Genomic DNA, 15,534 nt, shown 5'->3' with positions numbered 1-15,534 from the left:
AGGGGTGCATGAACAGAGAGATCTGGGGGAGTGTGCACACAAATCTTTGAAGGTGGCAGGGCAGGTTGAGAAAGTGGTTAAAAACCATATGGAGTCCTGGGCTTTATAAATAGAGGCATGGAGTACAAAAGCAAGGAAGTCATGATGAACCTTTATAAAACCCTGGTTCGGCCACAGCTGGAGTATTGTGTCCAGTTCTGGGCACCGCACTTTTGGAAAGATGTGAAAGCCTTCGAGAGGGAGCAGAAGAGATTTACTGGAATGATTCCAGGGATGAGGGACTTTAGTTACGTGGATAGACTGGGGAAGCTGGGGTTGTTCTCCTTGGAACAAAGAAGGTTGAGAGGAGATTTGATAAAGGTATTCAAAATCATGAAGGGTCTCGACAGAGTAGATAGGGTTGGCAGAAGGGTCAAGAACCAGAGGACATATATTTAAGGTGATTGGAAAAGAACCAAAGGTGACATGAGGAAAAGCTTTTTTACACAGCGAGTGGTTAGGATCGGGAATGCACTGCCCGAGGGGGTGGTGGAGGCAGATTCAATTATGGTCTTCAAAAGGGAATTGGAAAAGTACTTGAAAGGAAAATGTTTGCAGGGCTACGGGGATAAGGCGTGGGAGTGGGACGAACTGGATTGTTCTTGTGTGGAGCCGGCACGGACTCAATGGGCTGAATGGCCTCTTCCATGCTATAACCTTTCTATGATGCTGTGATTCTCTGATTCTAACCACCTTATCTACCTGACCTACCTTCAGGGATCTGTAGACATGCACTCCAAGGCCCCTCTGTTCCTCTACACTTCTCAGTATCCTCCCATTTATTGTGTATTCCCTTGCCTTGTTTGCCCTCCACAAATGCATTACCTCACACTTCTCCAGATTGAATGCCATTTGACACTTCTTTGTCCACCTGACTGGTCCATTGATATCTTCCTGCAGTCTACAGCTTTCTTCCTCACCATCAACCACACGGCCAACGTTTGTGTCATCTGCAAACTTCTCAATCATACCCCCTACATTTCAGTCAAAATCATTGATATATACCAGAAAAAGCAATGGTCCTAGTGCTGAGTCCTACGGAACCCCACTGGAAAGAGCCTTCCAGTCACAAAAACACCCGTCGACCATTACTCTTTGCAACTCACCAAGGCTTCTTCGACAGCACCTCCCAAACCCGCGATCTCTACTACCGAGAAGGACAAGAGCAGCAGGCACATGGGAACAACACCACCTGCACGTTCTCTTCCAAGTCACACACCATCCCGACATGGAAATATATCGCCGTTCCATCATCGTCGCTGGGTCAAAATCCTGGAACTCCCTACCTAACACCACTGTGGGAGAAACTTCACCCCTCGGACTGCAGCGGTTAAAGAAGGTGGCTCACCACCACCTTCTCAAGGGCAATTAGGGATGGGCAATAAATGCTGGCTTTGCCAGCGATGCCCACATCCCATGAACGAATAAAAAAAAAGCCAATTCTGGATCCAACTTGCCACTGTCCCTTGGATCCCATGGGCTTTTACTTTTCTGACCAGTTTGCCATGTGAGATCTTGTTAACAGCCTTGATAAAATCCATGTGGACGATATCAAACATGCTACCCTCATAGACCCTCTTTGTTACCTCCTCAAAAAATTCGATCAAGTTGGTCTGACACGACCTTCCCTGAACAAATCCATGCTGACTGTCCTCGATTAATCCGTGCCTTTCTAAATGAGGTTAGGCTGACTGGTCTGTAATTATTCGGTCTATCCCTTTCTCCCGTTTTAAACAATGTTACAACGTTAGCAGTCCTCCAATCCTCCAGCACCAGGCCTGGAACCAGACAGGATTGGAAAATGATGGTCAGAGTCTCCGCTATTTCCTCCCTTGCTTCACGTAACAGCCTGGGATACATTTCATGCTGGCCTTGTGATTTATCTACTTTCAAGGATGCTAAACCCCTTAATATTTCCTCTCTCACGATGCTTATCCCGTCCAATATTTCACACTCCTCCTTAACTACAATGTCTGCATCGTCCCCCTCTTTTGTGAAGACAGACGCAAAGCATTCAGGAAGAGCCATGGCAGATGTCTTTGAGCCTCTCTCCTTGCATTTCTTTCAAGTCAATGCCAAAGTAAACAACTGCCCACTTTGACTGTGGAAAGTTTTCTGAACAAACATTTTTTTAAAAGCACAGCATAATAGACAGTCATCACCTGCTGACACATCACTGCAATCTGTGAGTCTGAGTTTTTTCCTCCATACATCACTCAATGTACAGATCTGTCCAGATACTTTCGAGGTTACAATCATAACAATGGTATTGAAATGCAGAGGGGAAAATCATCACTTTTAAAAATATCTCCATTTTCCATCGTGGTTCTGTCATTAATCCCATATTTTTCTATTTACAGATTTCACCGTGCCTGACGTTACGATCTTCAATAAGAATTCTGTGGACCTCAGTCGCCCAGTAGATTCCCAGAGTGATTGTTTGTGCAGGTGTACTGAAGCATAAAGACATACGGCTACCTTGTCTTTAAGGAGGATGCAAAGTGTATACATTAACTTTATATTCATTTGTGAATTTAGAATAATGTGAAAATTCTGAACTACAGTGTTCATAACAAGATGGACGAACTGTCCAGTAAATTCAACATTCTGAAATGTTCTTTCAAATAGGCCAATAAGTTTTTATTTCTTAGCAACAAATTGTTTGTGAATCATTTATGTCGATAGGAATAAACAATTACTGAAAGTATTCTGTCAGCAACTGAATATGACCCCGGATCTTTTTCCAGTTTCTCCCTTGTCTTCCCTCAAGCCCTTTCTGAGCCCATCTTGTCAACGAGACCCACCTCCTGCTCCATTTACCCCGAAACTGCTGACCACCCAATTTTACTTCATGGCCCCCATGCTAGCTGACATTGTAAATGGTTCCCTCTCCTCAGGTTACTGCCTCCACCCCACTCCCTATCAAAACCAACATCATCACTCCTCCTTCTCAAAAACTCACCCTCGACCCCTCCGTCCTTGCAAACTACCACCCCATCTCCAACCCCTGCTTGATCTCCAAACTCCTTGAGCGTGTTGTTGCCTCTCAAATCTCAACTCACCTTTCACGCAACTCCATGGTTTAATCCCTTCAATCAGGTTTCCACTCCTGCCACAGCACAGAATCTGCTCTAATCAAAGTCACAAATAACACATAAATGCCGTGGCTACAAGAGCAGGTCAGATGGTGGGTAATTCAATTGAGGGATCTGTGTATTCTACTTTTTAAACTCGAGAAATGACCAGATGGTCCAAAATAGGCTTTTTCTCTCCTGTACATTCCTGTGTTCCTACGAGTAGAATCCCACAAAGGTTGAATCCCTGTGTCCTGCCTCTGTACCATAATTGGTGAGCTTCATACAGTCTGTTGTGTCAGTGTGAGTAGAGCACTGTTCTTTATTGGTGGTTGTCATGGAACTTTCTGGGAGTCCTGCAGGGAAAGGAGAGGGTGGATCCGATCGGGTAGTCCCTGACCAGATGGTCGATACCATTTGGCAGAACCCCTTGTCACCAGAACTGACCAACATGCACCAAGATGTAGCCTGGATGGTGGTGAGAAGGGGCCTCCGAGTGCGGTCCTTCCAACACGCACGAAATCTCAGTGCCACCGCGAGCTGCCCTCGAGGATGCAGCGGGGACAAGACCGTCGTCAACCTCCTGATGGACTGCCCCTTCGCGCAGAAGGTATGGAGAGAGATGCGTTGGTATCTGTCCCGATTCATCCCCAACAGCTGGGTAATACAGGACGCTGTGCTCTATGGCCTGTTCCCAGGGACACACACCGAGACAGATATCAACTGCTGCTGGAAAACTATCAACTCGGTGAAGGAGGCCCTTTGGTTGGCCCGAAATCTGTTGGTCTTCCAGCTGAAGGAGCTGTCCACGACCGAGTGTTTCTGACAGGCACATTCCAAGGTCCAGGAGTAGATGCTGCGGGATGCACTGAAGCAAGTGCAGCCCAAGCAAAGGCTCTATGGGGAAAGGCCACCGAGTAAGGCCATCCCACTTTGTATTGTACAAAATGTATTCGATGCTATGTACTGTGTTTTGAATTGTAATAATGAGATCATAGTGTGTACGATCTGCATTGTATTGGTTCGAACTATATTGATTGAAATTGTGTCTTTTTACGTTGAACTGTGTGTATCTTTAAATATGATGAAATAAAGTGTATTTTGAAATAGAAAAAAAATTATCAAGTTTCTTACAGCCTGTTGTGTCAGTGTGAGTAGAGCACTGTTCTTTATTGGTTTGATGGTTGATGAGGTCACTAAGGGAGTGAAGCTCTTCTCTGCTGCCGTCATTGGAGTTTTTCACAAACATTTCATTCATTATGCTCGATACAAAATTTCCCCATAAACGATGGATTCAGTATCTGTTGCCATTTTGTAACAATGTGAACCACTTTCAGTTGCATATCAACAAGGTTTTACATAGAATTACACACATAGAATGGACAGCACCAAAACAGGCCATTCGGCCCAAATGATTGATGCCTCCTCCCACCCCTCTTCATCTAACCCTATCAGTATATCCTTCTAGCGCTTTCCCCCATGCGTTTATCCAGCTTCCCATTAAATGCATCTATGCTATTTGAACATAAGAACATAAGAAATAGGAGCAGGACTAGGCCATGCAGCCCCTCGATCCTGCTCCGCCATTCAATAAGATCATGGCTGATCTTCGACCTCAACTCCACTTTCCGGCCCGATCCCCATATCCCTTGATTCCCCTCGATTCAAAAATCTATCCATCTCAGCCTTGAATGTACTCAACGACTGAGCATCCACAGTCCTCTGGGGTAGAGAATTCCAAAGATTCACAACCCTCGGAGCGAAGAAATTGCTCCTCATCTCAGTCCTTAATGGCTGACCCCTTATCCCGATATTGTGCCCTCGAGCTCTTGACTCTTCAGCCAGGGGAAGCAGCCTCTTAGCATCTACCTTGTCAAGCCCTCTCTGTATCTTATATGTTTCAATGAGATCATCTCTCATTCCTCTAAACTCCAGAGAGTATAGGCCCATTGTACTCAATCTCTCATCATAGGACAACCCTCTCATCCCAGGAATCAATGGAGTGAACCTTCGCTGCACCATCCCCAGGGGTCAAGTATATCCTTCCTGAGGTAAGGAGTCCAAAACTGCACACAGTATTCCAGGTGTGGTCTCCATAAGCCCCTGTACAATTTGTAGGGGGTGGTGGTGTGTGTCAGCTTCGCCTCTGACTTCTGAGCAGTTCGAATCGCTCCCACTCCCTGCGTTCTCAACCTTGGACTTAGTTGTGACAAAGTGCAGCAGACAACTGGTTTTGGTGCAAGAAACTTTGACCTTTATTCAAGAGAGAAAATACAACACAACAATCTTAACACTCTAATAAAATGGGGAACACTTCGGTACACACGAGGGAAATTATAGTAGAATGATACCTCACCCCTCCAAATCCCACTATACTAGCTAAGTTGGACTCTAAAGGGCCAGAGTTATGGTTAGTGGCAATATTCGGTTGGTTGTTTCGTAAGGCCCTTGTTGCCGCGAGGTGTCTGATGGTCACTGGGGCTGTTGCTCTGGTTTCTTCTTGTGTGTCAGCCTGCTTCTGGAGCTACTGACCTTCCCTGTCGAACTGCTTTCCTGTTGCCCCCTCGCCTTGTTGTTTGCTGAAGCTGCTCTTCCTTCCAGAGACAGCCAGAACAAGACAAGCAGCACACAAGCGCCAGCAAGAACCAGAGAGAGAGAGAGAGGTTTCGATTTTCCACTTCTATATCCCTCTCTTACAACGGCCTTCGTCACTTTGAAAAAAACACTTCATGCCTGTTTAAACAGTTCTGACAAAGTCCTTAAGAATCTTTGATGGCTTTTTGATGCTCCCTCATCATGTTGCAATTGCTTCTCCCAATTGGTCATTGTTAATTCCTATTTTTCGAGCTTGTCACTCAAGGCTTCCTTTTGTATCCAACATCCTAGGTGTTGATCGGTTTTGCTTTAAAACAAAGATGTGGCCCCACCATGTCTGGAGCAGTAGCCTCTTTCAATGGCAGTGAGTGTTGACCACCTGCTGTAGGTTTTGCATTAAAACAGAGACATGTCTGAAGCAGTCATTCTCCCACATTCCACAGTGTGTGTTGTGGATTCGTCTGGTGACCTCTCACCTATCCTTCCATCTTAGGATTTTAGTCAATGGTCAAAGTTTTCCATACTCAGGGAAAAGGTAAATTCCAAAGTCCTTTTCTTTAGGGTTTTTCTCTGAGTTTTGGGAGATCTGTGAATTTTGAGAATCTTACAATTGTAGCAAGACTTCCTTACTCTTGGACTCCATCCCCCTTGCAAGAAAGGCCAACATACCAATTGCTTTCTGTACCTGCATGTTAACTTCCTGTGTTTTGTGTACCAGGACACCTAATTCCCTCTGAACACCAACATTTTGTCCTGGATGGTGTGGAGTTCTTGAGTGTTGTTGGCGCTGCACTCATCCAGGCAAGTGGAGAGTATTCCATCAGACTCCTGACTCGTGCCTGGTCGATGGTGGAAAGGCTTTGGGGAGTCAGGAGGTGAGTCACTTGCCACAGAATACCCAGCCTCTGACTTGCTCTTGAAGCCACAGAAATTATGTTGCTGGTCCAGTTAAGTTTCTGGTCAATGCTGACCCCCAGGATGCTGATGGTGGTGGATTTCGCGATGGTAATGCAGTTGAATGCCAAGGGGAGGTGGTTAGACTCTCTCTTGTTGGAGATGGTCATTGCCTGGCACTTATCTGGCACAAATATTACTTGCCACTTATGATCCCAAACCTGGATGTTGTCCAGGACTGCTTCATTATCTGAAGGGTTGCGAATGGAACTGAACACTGTGCAATCAACAGTGAATATCCCCATTTCTGACCTTATGATGGAGGGTAGGTCATTGATGAAGCAGCTGAAGATGGCTGGGCCATGGACACTGCCCTGAGGAACTCCTGCAGCAATGTCTTGGGGCTCAGATGATTGGCCTCCAACAACCACTATCACCTTCCTTTGTGCAAGGTATGACTCCAGCCACTGGATAGTTTTCCCCCTGATTCCCATTGACTTCAAATTTACTCGGGATCCTTGGTGCCACACTCGGTCAAATGCTGCCTTGATGTCAAGGGCAGTCACTCTCACCTCACCTCTGGAATTCAGCTCTTTTGTCCATGTTTGGACCAAGGCTGTGATGAGGTCTGGAGCTGAGTAGTCCTGGCGGGAACCAAACTGAGCATCGGTGAGCAAGTTTTGGTGAGTAATGTCGTTTGAGAGCATTGTCGACGACACCTTCAATCACTTTGCTAATGATTGAGAGCAGACTGATGGGGCAGTAATTGGCCGGATTGGATTTGTCCTGCTTTTTATGGACAGGACATACCTGAGCAATTTTCCACATTGTTGGTTAGTTGCCAGTGTTGTAGCTGTACTGGAACAGTTTGGCTGGAGGCGTCGTTAGTCCTGGAGCACGAGTCTTCAGCACTACAGTCAGAATGTTGTCGGGGTCCATAAACTTTGATGTATCCAATGCACTCAGCTGTTTCTTGATATCACGTTGAGTGAATCGAAATAGCTGAAGACTGTCTTCTGTGATGGTGGGGATATCAGGAGGAGGCCGAGATGGATCATCTACTCGGCACTTCTGGCTGAAGATGGTTGCAAACGCTTCATGCCTTGTCTTTTGCACTCACGTGCTGGTCTCTGCCATTATTGAGGATGGGGATGTTTACAGAGCCTCCTCCTCCCGTTAGTTGTTTAATTGTCCACCACCATTCACGACTGGATGTGGCAAGACTGCAGAGCTTTGATCTGATCCGTTGGTTGTTGTGGAATCACTTAGCTCTGTGTATAGCATGTTGCTTCTGCTGTTTAGCATACATGTCGTCCTGTGTTGTAGCTTCACCCGGTTGGCACCTCATTATTAGGTACGCCTGGTGCTGCTCCTGACAAGCTCTTCTGCACTCCTCAATGAACCAGGGTTGATCCCCTGGCTTGTTGGTAATGGTAGAGAGTGGAATATGCCGGGCTCTGAGGTTACAGATTGTGCTGGAATACAATTCTGCTGATATGTGCAGAGCAAGGTCCCACAAACAGCAAGTTGCATGAATGAACAGTTAATGTGTTTCTGCTGATGTTGGTTGAGAGAAAAGTGTTGGCCAGGACACCAAGAGAACTCCCTGATCTTCAATATTGCCAGCGTTCTATTAGATCCACTGTAACATCTCATCCAAAAGACAACCCCTCCAACAATGCAGCACTCTCTCATTACTGCACAAAAGTGTCAGCTTGGATGATGCATGTTTGATAGTCTCAGTCCAACTCAAAGGGCCCAAATCACAAAACTGTGATGAACTAAACTGCAGCACTAAATAGGCAGTCTCATTTGAGAACACAGGATGGTTGGTGTGGGAAACGGAAAAATGTCACACTGGTGCAGTATGGGCTGTTTCTCTTTCTCAGGAACTATATTCTGATCTAGTCTTGCTGGTCTCATGGTAGAAATGCTTGATTTGACACCAGGTACCTTGAATGGAAATTTTTTTAAACTGTAACTCTAAAGTTGCATGTAATAAGAGTTTATTTAGTTTAAGTTGTCCTTTGAAGTGTATTGAGCACCAACACTTGGAATGGAGTATTGGGATGTGAGCTCCGTTTCCTCATGTTGTTCAGTTCCTCTCACCTGCACTATTGTGGAGATGGAAGTTCTGAGAGGTTGTTCCTCTTTAGCATATGCTGCAAGGAAATAATTGCTTGGAGGTAGTTCAGAGAAGGTTCACTCGACTGATTCCTCAGAGGAGGGGGTGATCTTTTGAGGAAAGGTTGGATAAGTTGGGCCTGTATACACTGGAGTTTAGAAGAACGAGAGGTTATCTTATTGAAACATACAAGGTCCTGAGGGGACTAGAAGGGGTAGATGATGAGAGGAGGTTTCCCTTTGTGGGAGATACTGGAACTAGTGGCCACCAGTTTAAAAATAATGGGTCTCCCATTTAAGACGGAGGTGAGGAGGAATTTTTTCTCTCAGAGGGTCGTGAGTCTGTGGAACTCCCTTGCCAGAGAGCGGTGGAGGCAGGGTCATTGAATATTTCTAAGGCTGAGGAAGATAGATTCCTGATTAACAAGGGAGTCAAAGGTTATAGTCGGTAGACAGGTAAGTGGGGTTGAGGTCACAATCAGATCAATCATGACCTTACCAAATAGCAGAGCAGGCTCGAGGGGCTGAATGGCCTACTTCAGCTCTCGTATCTTCATATGTTCGTAATTTTCCGCTTGTGGCCGAGTGCCAAACTGGAGGTAATCCAAAACTATAAGATAGTCACAAATAAATCCAATAGGGAATTCAGGAAAAACTTCTTTAGTCAGTGAGTGGTAAGAATGTGGAACTTGTTACCACAATGTGTACGGTAGCATAGTGGTTATGTTACTGGACTAGTAATCCGGAGGCCTGGATTAAAATCCAGAATCATTAGTTCAAATCCCGCCACGGCAGCTGGTGAATTTAAATTCAATTAATTAAATTTAATTAATTAAATAAAAATCTGGAATTAAAATACGAGTATCAGTAATAATGGCCATGAAACTACCGGATTGTCCTAAAAACCCATCTGGTTCACTAATGTCCTTTCGGGAAGGAAACCTGCCGTCCTTACCCGGTCTGGCCGACATGTGACTCCAGACCCACAGCAATGTGGTTGATTCTTAATTGCCCTCTGAAATGGCCCAGCAAGCCACTCAGTTGTAAAATCTCGCTACGAAAAGTCATGACAAGAATAAAACCGGACGGACCACTCGGCACCGGACACGACAACGGCAAAAAAACACCAAGCCCAGTCGACCCTGCAAGGTCCTCCTGACGAACATCTGGGGACTTGTGCCAAAATTGGGAGAGCTGTCCCACAGACCAGTCAAGCAACAGCCTGACATAGCCAAACTTACAGAATCATACCTTTCAGCCAACGTCCCAGACTCTTCCATCACCATCCCTGGGGATGTCCTGTCCCACCAGCAGGTCAGACCCACCAGAGGTGGCGGTACAGTGACACACAGTCAGGAGGGAGTGGCCCTGGGAGTCCTCAACATTGACTCTGGACCTCATGAAATCTGCTGGCAGCAGAATTGTATTCCAGCACAATCTGTAACCTCATGGCCCGGCATATTCCTCACTCTACCATTACCAACAAGCCAGGGGATCAACCCTGGTTCAATGAGGAGTGTAGAAGAGCATGCCAGGAGCAGCACCAGGCGTACCAAAAAATGAGGTGCCAACCTGGTGAAGCAACCACTCAAGACTACATGCATGCTGAACAGCGGAAGCGACATGCTGCAGACAGAGCGAAGCGATTCCACAACCAACGGATCAGATCAAAGCTCTGCAGTCCTGCCACATCCAGTCGTGAATGGTGGTGGACAATTAAACAACTAACGGGAGGAGGAGGCTCTGCAAACATCCCCTTCCTCAATGATGGTCGAGTCCAGCACATGAGTGCAAAAGACAAGGCTGAAGCGTTTGCAACCATCTTCAGCCAGAAGTGCCGAGTGGATGATCCATCTCGGCCTCCTCCCGATATCCCCACCATCACAGAAGCCAGTCTTCGGCCAATTCAATTCACTCCACGTGATATCAAGAAACGGCTGAGTGCACTGGATCCAGCAAAGGCTATGGGCCCCGACAACATCCCAGCTGTCGTGCTGAAGACTTGTGCTCCAGAACTAGCTGCGCCTCTAGCCAAGCTGTTCCAGTACAGCGACAAAACTGGCATCTACCTGACAATGTGGAAAATTGCCCAGGTATGTCCTGTCCACAAAAAGCAGGACAAATCCAATCCGGCCAATTCCCGCCCCATCAGCCTACTCTCAATCATCAGCAAAGTGATGGAAGGTTTCGTCGACAGTGCCATCAAGCGGCACTTACTCACCAATAACCTGCTCACCGATGCTCAGTTTGGGTTCCGCCAGGACCACTCAGCTCCAGACCTCATTACAGCCTTGGTCCAAACATGGACAAAAGAGCTGAATTCCAGAGGTGAGGTGAGAGTGACTGCCCTTGACATCGAGGCAGCATTTGACCGAGTGTGGCACCAAGGAGCCCGAGGAAAATTGAAGTCAATGGGAATCAGGGGGAAAAATCTCCATTTGCTGGAGTCATACCTAGCACAAAGGAAGATAGTAGTGGTTGTTGGAGGCCAATCATCTCAGCCCCAGGCCATTGCTGCAGGAGTTCCTCAAGGCAGTTTCCTAGGCCCAACCATCTTCAGCTGCTTCATCAATGACCTTCCCTCCATCATAAGGTCAGCAATGGGGATGTTCGCTGATGATTGCACAGTCTTCACTTCCATTCGCAACCCCTCAAATAATGAAGCAGTCCGACCCTGCATGCAGCAAGACCTGGACAACATCCAGGCTTGGGCTCATAAGTGGCAAGTAACATTCGTGCCAGATAAGTGCCAGGCAATGACCATCTCCAACAAGAGAGAGTCTAACCACCTCCCCTTGACATTCAACGGCATTACCATCACCGAATCCCCCACCATCAACATCCTGGGGGTCACCATTGACCAGAAACTTAACTGGGCCAGCCATATAAATACTGTGGCTACGAGAGCAGGTCAGAGGCTGGGTATTCTGCGGTGAGTGACTCACCTCCTGACTCCCCAAAGCCTTTCCACCATCTACAAGGCATAAGTCAGGAGTGTGATGGAATACTCTCCACTTGCTTGGATGAGTGCAGCTCCAACAACACTCAAGAAGCTCGACACCATCCAAGATAAAACAGCCCGCTTGATTGGCACACCATCCACCACCCTAAACATTCACTCTCTTCACCACCGGCGCACAGTGGCTGCAGTGTGTACCATCCACAGGATGCACTGCAGCAACTCGGCAAGGCTTCTTCGACAGCACCCCCCAAACCCGCGACCTCTACCACCTAGAAGGACAAGAGCAGCAGGCACATGGGAACAACACCACCTGCACGTTCCCCTCCAAGTCACACACCATCCCGACTTGGAAATATATCGCCGTTCCTTCATCGTCGCTGGGTCAAAATCCTGGAACTCCCTTCTTAACAGCACTGTGGGAGAACCGTCACCACACGGACTGCAGCGGTTCAAGAAGGCGGCTCACCACCACCTTCTCAAGGGCAATTAGGAATGGGCAATAAATGCCGGCCTCGCCAGCGATGCCTGCATCCCATGAACGAATAAAAAAAAAACTGTGTTTTCTAATAATGGGATCATAGTGTGTACGATCTGCACTGTATTGGTTCGAACTGCAATGCTTGAAATTGTGTCTTTTTACATTGAACTGTGTGTATCTTTAAATTTGATAAAATAAAGTCTATTTTCAAATATCAAAAAAAATTGTCAAGTTCCTGACAGTCTGTTGTGTCAGTGTGAGTTGAGCACTGTTCTTTATTGGTTTGATGGTTGATGAGGTCACTAAGGGAGTGAAGGGGAGGGGGGACGAGAGGAACTTACTCACGTGGCTCAAGGTCTTGAGCGGCCAATAATTCGAGCTCTTATCTGCTGCCGTCAATGAAGTTTTTCACAAACATTTCATTCATTATTCTCGATACAAAATATACCCGTAAACTATGGATTCAGTATCTGATGCCATTTTGCTAAAATGTGAACCACTTTCAGATGAATATCAACAAGGTATTACATAGAATTACATACATAGAATGTACAGCACCGAAACAGGCCATTCGGCCCATCTGGTCCATGCCCCTGTTTATGCTCCACAGGTGCCTTCTCCCACCCCTCCTCATCTAACCCTAACAGCATTTCCTTCTATTCCTTTCTCCCTCATGTGTTTATCCAGCTTCCCCTTAAATGCATCTGTGGTATTCACCTCAACTACTCCTTGTGATAGCAAGATCCACAGTAGTAGTCGCATAACTCAGATGTCAGGCCAGCAATCTGACTCCCAACGGTACTTAAAGCAAGTAAAGTGAGACCCCCACCGGTCCCCTCTCCCTCAGTCCAGGGGACCGTCCTGCACCAGCTTAAGTTCGTACCGGCTGCTCTACAATTTCAGCCTGATGCAAAACAGCTTTTTAAAACTCCGGAGAACTTTTCAAACTTTCTGTGGAATTTTTTTAATGTTAGGAAGAAGCAGGAGCTCCCATTCACTCCCTCCCTATCATTACACATTAGCTGGCAGAAAGTGGAGCTCTGCACCAGCATCCATCCAGACATGCACAGGACTCCTTTACGGCTGAACTCAATATAACTTTGGGGTGCCGACTCTGTACCGCACTGGGCAGAGACTGGTAGCTGCAGCATATCTGCAGCCTTAGTAATGAGATGCAAAGTAAAAGGGATTAGCACTGGTATCAGGGAGTTCAAAGAGTGATCAACAGAGGCAATGGATTCCCAGATCCAGTAGCTGGGACAAAATCCTTGGATTCATTTGAGTAGCAACTGGATGCAATAATGGGGTCGGGATTTGAGGGTTTTCTGGATGGCCCGAGTGGCCTCTCTCATCTGCAATTCTCTTTTGTGTACATTAAATTTGATAACATTGTACGAATGCTTCATATTTGTAGCGAATTCTTCTGACCATCAGTCAACTGTGATATTCACCCACTTATTTTAAAAGGGGTTAGTGCCTGTGTTAAAATAGAGCTAAATGCCTTCAAGAAAGAACTTGCATTTCTATAGCACCTTTCATGCCCTTGGCACTTTGCAGCCAATGAATAACTTTTTGAAGTGGAGTCACTGTTGTTATGCAGGCAAAATGCAGCCACCAATTTTGCGCACAGCCGAGGTCCAACAAACAGCAAGTGAGATAAATAACCAGTTCTCAATGTGTCCTGGTCAACGTCGATCCCTCAACCAACAACTAAACATGATCCAGATTATCTGGTCATTTATTTCATTGCTGTTTGCGGGAGCTTGCTGTGCACAAATTGGCTTCTGCGTTTCCCATCTTTACAACAGCGACTGCACTACAAAAGTGATTCATTGTCTATGAATAACAACAACAACTTGCATTTATATAGTGCCTTTAATGTAGTAAAAAGTCCCAAAGTACTCACAGGAGCGATTATCAAACAAAATTTGACACTGAGCCACATAAGGAGATATTAGGACAGGTGACGAATAGCTTGGTCAAAGAGGTAGGTTTTAAGGAGCACCTTAAAGGAGGTGAGAGAGTTGGAGAGGCAGACATGTCTAGGGAGGGAATTCCAGAGCTTAGAGCCTCGTAACTTAACCCTTGAAGTCCGCGTGTCATTCTAGTAAACCTACGCTGCACTCGCTCCAAGGCCAATATGTCCTTCCAAAGGTGCGGAGCCCAGAACTGCTCACAGTACTCCAGGTGCGGTCTAACCAGAGTTTTGTATAGCTGCAGCATAATTTCTGCCCCCTTGTACTCTAGTCCTCTCGATAAAAAGGCCAGCATTCCATTTGCCTTATTGATTATTTTCTGCACCTGTTCATGACACTTTAATGATCGATGTACCTGAACCCCGAAGTCCCTTTGGACATCCACTGTTTTCAACTTTTTACCATTTAGAAAGTACCCTGTTCTATACTTTTTTGATCCAAAGTGGATGACCTCACATTTGTCTACATTGAATTCCATTTGCCACAGTCTTGCCCATTCACCGAATCTATCAATATCACTTTGTAATTTTATGTTTTCATCTACACTGCTAACAATGCCACCAATCTTTGTGTCATCGGCAAACTTAGATATGAGACTTTCTATGCCTTCATCTAAGTCGTTGATAAATATTGTGAATAATTGAGGCCCCAAGACAGATCACTGCGGGACTCCACTGGTCACATCCTGCCAATGTGAGTACCTTACCATTATCCCTACTCTCTGTCGCCTTTCGCTCAGCCAACTTCTGAACCAAGTCCGTACTTTTCCCTCGATTCCATTGTCTTCTATCTTTGCTAACAGTCTCTGAGGTGGGACCTTATCAAATGCTTTCTGTAAGCACATATAAATAACATCCATTGACATTCCCCTGTCCACTACTTTAGTCACCTCTTCAATAAATTCAATCAGGTTTGTCAGGCACGACCTACCTTTCACAAATCCATGCTGGCTCTCTCTGATTAACTGAAAATTCTCGAGGTGTTCAGTCACCCTATCCTTAATTATAGACTCCAGCATTTTCCCCACAACAGATGTTAGGCTAACTGGTCTATAATTCCCTGGTTTCCCTCTCTCTCCTTTCTTAAAAATGAGAACCCAAGACAAAAAAATCATAAAAATGAACATTCAGGAATTAAAATGTGCATAAAACAGACAGCACACATGTGCATGTCAGAACTGCATAATTACCCAACGGGAAAGCTGAATTGTTCCCTGAATATTAAGTATTTAGTGGCAAGAAGTTTTAGCCTGCACTATCATTAAGCATTATGATAGTCAATACAGGTTTGGCGCACTTTGTTAGCAACTTAAGAAGCCTGAAGCGACCAGATCTTGTGGTACAAATCACATTAGTACATTTGTTTCTCATTGAATTGGAAATCGTTAGCTAG

This window comes from Heptranchias perlo, chromosome 9 (assembly GCF_035084215.1).
Source record: "Heptranchias perlo isolate sHepPer1 chromosome 9, sHepPer1.hap1, whole genome shotgun sequence".
NCBI lineage: Eukaryota > Metazoa > Chordata > Chondrichthyes > Hexanchiformes > Hexanchidae > Heptranchias > Heptranchias perlo.
Note: the sequence above shows the minus strand (reverse complement) of the source record.